Genomic DNA, 12,500 nt, shown 5'->3' with positions numbered 1-12,500 from the left:
TAACGTTATTATTTACGTCCGGATTACTCTTTGCACTAGTACCACATTTTGATTTACATCAAGGGTTGCACGTCTGTTCTTTCAAACCTCATTAACAATGTAACGAAATCTACGTATCTTATAACGACTACTAAACACGATCGTACTTTTATAAACATTGTTTCCTTTCGTCGTGTTCACGGTGGCCTGTCAAATCTTTTTGCTAAGATGTCCAGCGTATTTCGTGTGTTCCATCAAAAGATATACAAGGTGCCTTCAACAATCTCCAGACTTTTTTGTACAGGCATTTTAAATAGTCGTAGGCTCTTGAAGATTTAGTATGTTATTGCTATGCAACTTATGAGATGAGTGACCAATTTTTATGATTTCAGGTTCAAATGAACAGCTACAGCACGAATTGGAATACACCCTACTAAAGCCTGATTGTCACAGATGGAGAATTGCAAAAAATGAAATCTTGACGTGAGAACACTTTAGAAGAAAGATGTGCAATAAAATTCTGGGGGAGAGAAAGGGTATAGAAATATATGGAATGCTTCAGACTGCTTTTGAACATCTTGTATGAATCGAGCATCATTTTTTGAGTGGCATAAGAGATTCAAGGAAGACAGGGTGTTTGTGAAGGAATGATGAGAGATATTGGAGCGGTAATGAAGCCAGACCAACAAGGTTGATTGGCCAAATAAAAAAATTCATAGATAAGGGCAGTTGTGTGTCTATGGAGACAATTCTTCGCAATAAACTGAAGATGCGGAAGATTTGCGCGAATACACCTGCCCACAACTCCATCCTTATCATAAACTATTTGACTAAGAATGGTATCAAGACAGTTCCTCGCCCTCTCTATTATTCAGACTTTGCTCTCTCTGACTTTTGGTCATTCCTCATGTTTTTATAGCAAAAACAAAAATTGGGTCATCCGAGAAAAATTTTTCCCTACTAACGGAGAGCAGAACAGTTGAAGTAAAAAATCAGAACAGATACTTCACCTTTTATTTTTTTAATAGAAAAATCAACCGAAGAAGCCAATCAGAAGGAAAGATGATTATCACAGGCAACCTATTGCACCTTTTTTTTACTTTCATCTCAAACAAGGAATATCGCTATTTTGACGTAAGGGACTACTATTTCGGACCATATATAGAAAAGATTACCAAGATATTCGTTTACGTAACATCAAAACTGCATATCAGTACAGTCAGGGAACTAGGCAGCAAGTAGGGAATTCCAAACTCCAGCTCTTCAAGGCAAGAAACTATTAGATTATAAAGCTTTTTGGCATTTAGGCACCTCACCAATGAAAGCGTTGTGGTTTTGTTGCCAAGCGGGTTTGTTGACGATACGTACGTCGAGGTGGGACACAAATACATCGCGTTCATCAGAGCATATTCCATTAAAATACTTGTAAAACAGGCACAGAGATGCAACACTGCGGCGATGGGACAAGGGTTGGAGCTTATATGACAAAGTGGGATCTATTAGATTTAAGACTCTTTTCTGGACCCTATCAAACAAGGAGAGACTAATTGTAGACACACCATCCCACATGTGGCAGGAATACTTTATGCAGCTGATGGTTTTGTTATAGTACAGAGTCTCTCAGATGTGAATAGTTTTCTAGCAAGACAGATAACCCACCTTTTTTGCAGCACCCTTTGCAATGTCCTCAATGTATTTTTGCAGTGCATCTTGCCCGAGATAGTTAAACCGAGGCGTTTGAAGGAAAAAATTCTCAGACACGGTGTGTTATTTGTCGTGGATATCCATGATTGGCCAAGGTTTTAGGAAGGAGGTAAACAGTCAGCAACAAGAGAGTCCCACATCCGTTCAGTCCTTGGAAAGAAATAGAAAACTGTATTACAATCTTGTATCAAAATCAAAATCTCCCCATTCCTTATCTATGACTAAACCAAAAGGTAGATTCCATAAACAAAGCTTATTTCTTAGAAGTGAACGCCTGTGGAACTCTGTTCCGTTTGCCTGTTTCCCACCCGACTACAACTTGGATGTCTTTGGAGACATCCAAGTTGTAGTCGGGTGGGAAACAGATCCAAGTTGTAGTCGGATGGGAAACAGGCAAACGGAAGAGAGTTCCACAGGCGTGCACTTCTAAGAAAGAAGCTTTGTTTATGGAATAAACATAAAGAAATTTCTGATGAATCGTCCCCTTAAGTAAGACATTTATCAAATCCCAAATACCAACGATTACGACGATACTATCCCATTGAATACTGTACACGCAATAACCCTTAACCCTGTGTGGCTTCCGGGCCTTGATAAGTGGTGACTACCTTGTAAAAAAAATGACGAATTGATAGAAAACATTATTTTATTTTTCTATATTTTCAGCTTAAATATTTGCAGTCGCCACAATACAAGGACTTTTTAGCCGTTTTGCTAGTTAGAATCAAATATCGATTCATCAGATCCTATAGCTATCTTCCTTCGAGAATTCTAGTGACTTTCTAATTTATATTTTAACTTCTAGTAGGGCAACCTGGGGCAAAAGTGCGTCATATTTCTGTTAAAACTTTTCTCTCTTTCTCTCTCTCCCTCGCGTTTTCCCTGTTTCTTTCTCTCTCTTTCTCTATCTTTCTTTTTCTTTCTTCTCCACTTTTACCGTCCAATTTCTCCTTCCATATTTTTATCCACCCAGCCCTTTCGCCTCCCTGTACATACACGCGCATAGAGAATTCGAAAAATGAGTCAGCTAGAGGAATTAACTGCGTGATACCCCCCCTCCCCCAAAAAAACCATCAGGCTTGCTTCTTTTTTATGTCTGGAAAATACAAACCACCACCCTGGTTAAATTCACACCAGGTTTGGATTAAACAATGATTTTTTTTTTTTAATGAATTTATATATTCCGGACAATGATGACCGAGAAAATACCAACTTTCTGAATGTTTACCTTTAAGATTATTAATTTTTAGCTGGACATGCATACACAAACACTTATGCATGATATACTATGCCTGGTCTTAAAATACGCTTAAATATATTTTAATTTATGCAGATTTTTTTGTTTATTATTACAAAACCAATTCTTTCTTAGAAAATTATATTATGCCTAATAAATACTACTTGCAACAAAAGTTAAAAAGATATAACCTGGGTACCATCAGCTAGAATCAAAACCAAAACAGTTAGCGTTAATGCTTCGCTACCGTTTGAACTACATATAAAGATTTAACATTAAACCTCTACAAGCTATGAATGAATTTGCTTATGCGCAAAAGTAATAGAAATATGTCGGCATATTGAAAAGAACCTTTTGCATTGCAACAGTTTGCAATTGTCGACATATTTTGGCAGGCATTATTCATCCAACATTTGCATTGCAAACTTTTGCAATTGTCGACATATTTCGGCAGGCATTGTTCATCTAAACAAAGAGTTTACTCGTTCTACAACATCCATGGTGCCATGATTAATATTTCGTGTTAATTTCAGTGTTATGGTACCAGTAGTTTAAGATTTCATCGGATAAATGTTTTTACACATACATATGGTACGTAATTGCTGTGGTCAGTTGTCCAAAATGCGTTTGTCCAGTCTCTATAATGTTTTCATGTACTTTTGTCCCTCGCACAAAATATATACACACGCTGACAACGAAGTAAATAGCACAACACAGTTGATCTACAAAAACTATATTGTTTTTATTTTAGTCTAACAATCACTCCGACAAATTCTTGTTATTGACGTTTACTGAAAGGCGCGGGGAGAGACAGTTTTCTGGTGGCGAAGTGATGAGTGACACGTGCCGCAGTTCTCTCATTCTCTCTATCTATCTCCCTCTCTCTTTCTTTCTCTGACTAACTTTTTCTCTGTGACGATTTTATTTATAAACACGTTTTTTCCCATTAGAATTTTTAATATTTCCTATGGGTTCTTATGCATTTTTGGTACCGCGCTATTTTTTAAAAAAATTTTCCAGGCTAAATTCAAGTTTCACGATACTTTTTTTTATTATTAAATTGTTAGGTGGAAGACCAGAATAGTTACAAAACACCCTCCCCTCCCCATGTTAAGAACGGCTTTCAAAATAATAAAGTTATTATTTAAGCAGGGTACCAAAATATATAAGTGCGTTCCTTTATCTATTGTCTTAACCTTTGACCGATATCTGCTCACATATTTCTGGGTCAAATTATGCATTCCGTTAGACAACGGTGAAAATACGAATTCTTAACATTTGAATGCATTTGCGTGTGTGCAACCCATCGAATGTTTTTCGTTCCCAGCGTTATCTGCCAATATCTAACACGTACGTTTACTATTTTATTTATATAGATTAGATATTAGGGTTTGTGTGGATAACATGCACGGGAGGTATAAATAGAATAGCGTTATCTGTTTCATTTAATACACGATCAACATTAATCGGAGTATCCCACGTGACCTGATCTGGACTTAGGTGTTCCATTTCAGTATCATCGGCCCTACACGCGTGTTCCCATACGCGCTGCTTGTGAGTAGGGTTCCGTCGTGATTTAATGGTTGTTAAAAATAAAGAAATGAATAAAGAAATCTTTCGAGAAATATCAAATGTCGATTTTTTTTAGATGCGTCCACGTATATCAGAGGGAGGTCCTGTCCATCAAGCTCTCAAATTTGCTTGATTATTGTGATTGTTTTGTTTTACGGCATATCAACCCTTTTCAAATTTTTTGATGCTGAATCCAGTTATTTGGGAAACAAAATTACTGTGCACATAGATCGAAAAGGTTGTCAAAAAACAAAACAAAAACAAAACAAAACAAAAAAAAACAAAATATATGGTATCAAAGGCAAGACAAGTTACTTTTCTACCTAACTGGATAATTTTTTTAGTGTTTTTATTTAATCTAACATGTTTATTCAGCTCGAAATACTTACAGTTTTTACCGATGTATTGGAAAATTAAAAATGGCGCCGGACTCTCTGGTGAATCCGGTAAGTTTGCGAAAATGAGCCACAAAATACTGTTAGAAACCTGCTAAATATATGTACCCTGACATAGGCTGACATATATTCGGTGAGGTTTAAACAGTATTTTGTAGTGTTTTTTTTTATTTTTGAACTCATTTTCCCAAACTTACCGTATTCAATAGAGAGTCCGACGCCATTTTTAATTTCCAATATATCGGTAAACACTGTATGTTTTTCGAGCTGAATAAACATGTTACATTAAATAAAAACACTAACAATTATCCAGTTAGGTAAAAAAGTAACTTATCTTGCCTTTGATAATGTGTGTTTTATATTTGTTTTTTGACAACTTTTTTTCGAATTTATACGCATAGTAATACAAATCCGGAAATTTTTTTTTTTTATTCTTAAAATTTTATATCTTTAAATATTTATTCACGGTGTTTGGTTCAGTTATGTTTTACGGCATACCAACCCTTTTCGGGTTATTTAATACCGAATCCAGTAATTTTGTGAAAAGATTGTATGCTTCAAGTTCTTTATATTTATAAATATGCATTCTCACGGTTCGGTTTTGTTGTTTTGTTTTACGTCATATAAAACCATTTCCGGGTTACTTAATGTCGAATTTAATAACTGTGAGCTATTCATTATATTTTCAAGTGTTTATGTTGGTTGACTGCTTCGTATCAGCTTGTTGCATTAGTTGTCGCCGTTTCATAAAAAATTGTTCTAAAACATGTTTTGATGTTTGGCAAAGTGTTATATATTATTAGAAAGCACTATTCTGTTCTGCAAGATAATGGTCATTGGTTTTTGCTCATTAAATTGTTTTTTCGTTTTACAGAACAGTTAGATGGATTGCCAAGTAGATAAAACATTACGTTTTCGACACCCTTTTCCTTCTTTAATTGAGGTCAAAAAGTGAGTCCAGTGACCAAGGATATTTGTGCCATATATGGAAAAAACGCTATAGCTGGAAGTACTGTTTGAAATTGTTTTATCAGATTCTAACACGGTAATTGTTACCCCTATGATGCTTCTCGTTACGGCAGACGATCAAGATAGATGAAGACCAAGTCAGGGTTCTTTTTGAAGGAAGATGGCTATCAAAAATGGAGAGAATTGGATGAAAACATAAGGTGTGATTTTGCGAAAGTTTCACACCACCTTCAGTTGATGGGATTCCTAGAAAAACTTGGAGCTTGGATTCCACACGAACTTGCTTTTGTTGTTAAAATTCTTTGATTTTCTTAAAAAAACAAAAAAACAAAAAAAAAAGGCAGGAACTTATGCAACAACATAATAGAAGCACTTGTCGTTTATGTATTTGTCTTTGTAGAACATGATTAATTTTTACAAAGGGAAAGGTAAAAATAATGATATTAATTTTGGGTTCAGTTTAGGTCAGAGAAGCCAGTATCTTCAGACAGACTGATCTGATAGTAGCAGACCCATCGAAGGACATTTTTTCTACTAGAGGGCGGAAGTCAATTACAATTCAATTCAATTTATCCGGCATAAGTGCATGTTTCTTCGTTGTTAGGAAGGGCGTAGAAAAAAGATAGAAAAAAAGCGAACAAAGAGAGGGAGAAGAGTGCTGCAAATTTAGAGGGTCGGAAACTCAATTGACTAGCACCTGTCCAACTTCGTCTTGAACTGATCCGTTGTTAGTGCGGTGACAACCACAAACGACAGTCTATTCTAAAGAGCCGAGATGCTGATGGAGGGTGCGGCTTTGCGTCAATTTAGACAAAATCTTCGATGAAACAGCTTCAGGCCGTGTCCTTTCAAGTGCCGGGGTGAAAAGAATATTACAAGTGAGGTCATAATGGCACGGAAGGCGGTTATTGGCCCAAATTAGGTTACCCCTCACGGCGCCTCAGTGTAAAGAGGTTTAACCACCGCAAACGGGTGACATAAAAAAAGTCACGAATGACTCGCACCGACCTAGTCATTAGCCTCTGAACTCGCTCTAGATCCTGAATGTCACAAAGCAGGCATGAAGACGACGCCTGGGTGTCATACTCCAACACAGGTTGGACGAGCGATATGTATATATGGAGATAGATCTCCAGAGTGACGTTGATGAAGAAGCGCTTGATGAGAAAAAAAGGTATTCCTTGTCTGTTTGCCAGCCTGAATGCAGTGACCTCAAAGGCTTGAAGGTAGAATCAACCATTCCGAGGTCTCTGGTCTCCTCAACTCGGCATATTCTCATTCCCCATCGACTATGCATTGGAATTTTATTGGTTTCCCGACAAAAGGAGGGTAGACCTGTAAATTCACCCTCGTCCGTTTGTCTGTTCATCTGTCTGTATTTTTCTCAATAGCTACGCCTGGGAATTTTGCACAAACATTAAACATGATATGAGTAAAAAATTAATAGAACGGGTGTCTTTCAGGTTAAAATGGCTAAAATTGACATTTTTGTGCTTATTAAAAAAATTGACGCCTTGGATTTTTATAAATGAAAAGAATTAACTGATTTCTATATAATTTTTTTTGTTTATACTCCGCAGTAACTCTTATGTGTGACTCAGGGGCTCTTTTAGGACTAATAAAACACACATATTTGTTCAAATTCTTCTGCGTATGTCTATTTAGCAGTTTTGCATGGTGCTGAACTCAAATTTAAATGTGTTAAGGCCCTGAGTACGTTTTGGGGCTAAATGGTGGATGGCAAATGATGGACTTAATCATTTCTCTTTTTGCATGATGCAGGACTCAAATGTACATATGTTAAGGCCTAAAACTGCACCGTTTGTTCATTTTAACCTGGATTTAACACCCCGTGGGGATTTTTGGGGCTAAATGGGGGGGGAATGCTGAACTTAGTCATTTTTTTGTGCCTCGTTCACTGTGCACTCACGGGGGGCCATACATGCTTCACTTGTTTATATTAAACAGTGAGTCTACCTCTGCCCTTTATCATGCGCAAGTTTAAAATCTGTCGGAATTAACATGTTATTATTTTTTTTTTTTTACTATTGAGTTGAAACGAAAATGGTTTCACATAAACACATTAACAAGGAAACGCTATTTATTTTATTAAGAAAGCAAAATGTTGAATCTCACATAATTAAGACATTGGGTACATTTGATATGTTTTAGAAATCGAGAGGCCATACAGTCAAGATAAAATTTACACATTATGATAAGAACCAAAGCAGCTCACACACAAAAAAGTTACATTAAACTTTGGGAAATATGTTAGTGGCTTGCTATTGCAAGACTCATTTATAGCTGTTTATCCATCAGTGAACAAATAACATTTTAGCAAATTTTACAAGAACTTCTAAAAGGGTTCCAAAAATTCTAAAAGAAAAGTAAATAAGTATAGATTAATTTTATCTTTTTTCGAAAGTAATAATGCAGCAAGCATATACTAAACTTTTCGGTCGTTGAAAACCAGCAAAAGTTATGGCCCGTTTATTTAAAATGAATGTTAATGCCAAATTAATGGTTGGACATGGTTAGATTTGTATTTGTTTTTCATTAAATACTAATCCTTATTAATTCACTATTAATTAAGTGTGTGCACCGAACGGATACCATAATACTTTGTTCGCCGCATCTTGTCATAGCAAAGCTCATCAAATTCACATAATAGTTTGCGAAAAAAACTTCTGAAGTAAATGTGGTACTATGGTTACTAATTTCTTATTATTCTCTTTTAATCACTAATTGAGCATCGAATGGATATCGCGAGACTAAGTTCGCTACACTGACTCATCACAAAGGTTCATACAAAATTTCAGACAGATCGGTTATTAGTTTCCGAAAATAAGTGAAACGAAACAAACATACAGACCGAGTAAAGGAATATTATATAAACTACAACTTCCGGGCCTAGGCAGAGAAATGCATTTGCTTTTAATAAATGTCAAAAGCGCGAAGGAACACCCCACATTTTAGGTATGAATAGACTAAAAGTAAAATAAATGTAAAATGTAAAAAAAAAAAGAAAGAAAGAAAGAACATTCATGCTTTGATTTTGGGCTAAGATCAAAGTGTAATATCTGTACGAAATAATTGTACATTGACGTTTTCATTTATTTTCAATAAAATGTTTCCACGATTTGGGACATTTTTAAAAAGGACAGGCTCGGGAGTAAATGTGGTATTATGGTGATTGATGAATCTTGTTAAGAGCAGGATATACATTTTATAGTACCTATTTACAATGCCTCCTCACGGGACAGAGTTAGGCACCAGGGTCGTTTTTTAACGTGGAGAAAAGGTACAAAAATAAAAATTGTCTCAGTCGTGAAGGACTGCTCCTCCACCGAAAGAGAACAAGAAATGGAAGTGCAGCATCTGAAGAACAGATGATATTTATTTGCTCCCCCACCGAGCAAATTAGGCACAAGGCCGATTTTTAATGTGAGGAGTGAAGGGAGGGGGAAGGGAAAAAGGGGACCAGCTCCCGAGAGGTGGGAAATGGGAGCTGGTTAATGGTCAGGCATGTGGGTTTACCCCCACATCTGGTCTTTGCTAGTCATAGCTAGTCATAGCTTGCAGCATCTGCCGGAACAGATGGTATTTATTTGCTCCCCCACTGAGCAAATTAGGCACAAGGCCGTTTTTAATGTGAGGTAAAAACCAGCTCCCCTAAAAGTAGGCAAAAACGGGGCACTCTGGTTACCAAAAATAATAATTGTCCCAGTATAGAGGGTTTCCCCTCCATTGACTGGTACAAATTATCTTAAGTGCAGCATCTGCCGGAACAGATACTACACTTTGATCTTGGCCAATGTTATCATTATCATATTGTATGAATTAGAATATTCTGTTTTTGGCAGTGGTTTCCCCGATGATTTTCTAGTCAAGTTTCTTTCTAGAAAGACATCGGGCACGTACGAGGGAAACCATGTGAAGTTGGCCAACATCCTATGTGAAAGTGATTCTTGTGGAACGAACGGGATTCAAACTTGGAACACTCATGTCGTCCTTTCTACTTATGGTGACAAAGGATTACAAATGACACCCATTTCACTTCAGTTTTGAATGGTTTTATGCCTAATTGGTTCAAATGTATTCAACCACATTAGCGCCGATTGATGGCGGAGGTTTTCGTGTAATTATATCCCTTGCAAAACATTAAAAATATGAATGAGCCTACAAACAACAGAGAAAGCCCCACTTACATTATAAATCAGCGATCTTATAGATAAAAAAATAATTACTTGGTGAACTATTTATAAGACTAAAAGGCCTAATGTGCAAAATTTGAAATACTTTTTACAAGTACACCTTTTTCATCTATATAAATAAAACGGTAGATGTATGTATATATGTGTATCTGTGTGTCAATATTTAAACGATAAACTCTTAAACTACTGGTCGCATACAACTGAAATTAACAGGAAATAGTAATTGTACACCATGAATGGTTAATAACAAGTAAAATCTTTGTTTGGATGGATGAATGACGCGTACAGAAACATGTAGGCAAGTTGAAATGCAAAAGTTAATTTTAGCTTGTCAACAGTTTTTATTATTTTTGTGCATGCGCAAATTCATTCATAGCTTGAAGTGGTGTAATTTTAAGTCTGCCTAATCTATCTGTCGATAACTCAAACGGTAGGGAATGCGGTGTTAAGGATAAATGTATTGGTTTCGATTTTAGCTGATGGAAGCCAAGTTATTTTTTAACTTTTGTAATCAGTCTTATATATATATATATATATATATATATATATATATATATATATATATATATATATAGTGTAAATGGTAATTAATAAAAACTGAAAAAAGTGCTCAATACTGCTGTAGAGCAAATATGCGTTTTATTTTTTATTACCGTATCTTTCTGTTAAGTTACATTATTGTTTCAGCTACCCGGCCGATTTTTTGGCCGTCTGTAGCTTCTTCAGACTTTTACAGAAATGTTCGTTATTATGGGATGTAAGAGTGAAAGAGTGAAAGAGTGAATGAGGTCAGTCCTCTGGTAGCTGAAACAATAATGTAACTTAACAGAAAGATACGGTAATAAAAAAATAAAACGTATATATATATATATATATATATATATATATATATATATATATACACACACACACAAACGAATTTGCATAATTTAGAATATATTTAAGCGTATTTTACGACCGGGCAAGGCCAGTCGCCCACCCCCTTTTTTTTAATATAATTTCCATCGCTAAACGCTCAGAGTGAATGGACGCTTATCCGTTCCGGTTTTGGTTATGTTTCCTACGCATGCTTCACCTGCCCGTACACGCCTATATCTAAGGGGAACGGGAAGGAAAACATCACGTTGTAACATCACTCTGTTGGCTAGCCAATCATTGTGGAGATGAAGAGCTGTGCGAACTGCAAGGATGCGGGCAATATTTGACATCGCAGGTATAGATTTTCAAGACGAAGAAGGAAAAGACGTGGAAAAAATCCACCGCCCCCAATGTCTTTATTTCCGTTCAGAAAAAAAAAAAATTAATCCGAATCAAATCAGATACAGGAATCGTAGCACTCCTGTTATTACAACTGGTCATGAAAAATATCGATAATATTAATGATAAACAATAAATGAAACGGAAAATGATTGTTACAAGTAATTAAAATAAACTAATAACGACACAAGGCAAAAATAGACGATATTTTAATAATAATAATAATAATAATAACAATAATAATAATAATAATAATAATAATAATAATAAACATAATAATAATAATAAAAATAATAATAATAATAAACATAATAATAAACATAATAATAATAAACATAATAAACATAATAATAATAAATATAATAATAATAATAAACATAATAATAAACATAATAATAATAAGCCTAATAATAAATATAATAATAATAATAATAATAATAATAATACTACTACTACTACTACTAATAATAATAATACTAATAATAATAAAAGTAATAGAAAATGCAATGAAAACATGGAGACTCGAATTGACATTGATGGCAACACATAACAGAAGTTAACATACAAAGAAGCATCTTCCAAGGAGACTCACTATCACCACGATGTCCCTGAACAGTATTCTGAGAAAGTGCCAAGCCGGATACAAGTTCCCCAATAGAGAGGAAGAAATGAACTACCTGATGTACATGGACGATTTGAAATTTTTTGCAAGGACCGAAAAGTAACTAGACACACTAATTAACACTACCAGGGTCTTCAGTCAGGATATCCAAATGGAATTTGGAATGGAAAAGTGCGCACTACTAGTTACAACTAAACGACAGAAGGCATGGTACTACCCAACCAAACGGAGATGAGGCCACTAGGGGAACAAGACGACTATAAATACTTGGAAATTCTGGAAGCGGATACCACCAGAGTAAAAGAAATGAAAAAGAGAATACCTCAGGAGAACAAGAAAACTCCTGGAAACGAAATTATATAGCAGAAACCTAATAAAATGAATAAATACATGGGCAGTATCACTAGTAAGATAGTCTGGACCGTTTATAGGGTGGACTAAAGAAGAACTGATACAGCTCGACCAGAAGACCAGCAAACTCATGACCATGCATAATGCACTACACCCAAAGGACGATATTGACAGACTCTAGGTGAAAAGGAAAGACGGCA

This window comes from Euprymna scolopes, chromosome 35 (genome assembly GCF_053919585.1).
Source record: "Euprymna scolopes isolate OS-2025 chromosome 35, ASM5391958v1, whole genome shotgun sequence".
In the NCBI taxonomy this organism is placed as follows: Eukaryota; Metazoa; Mollusca; class Cephalopoda; order Sepiida; family Sepiolidae; genus Euprymna; species Euprymna scolopes.
Note: the sequence above shows the minus strand (reverse complement) of the source record.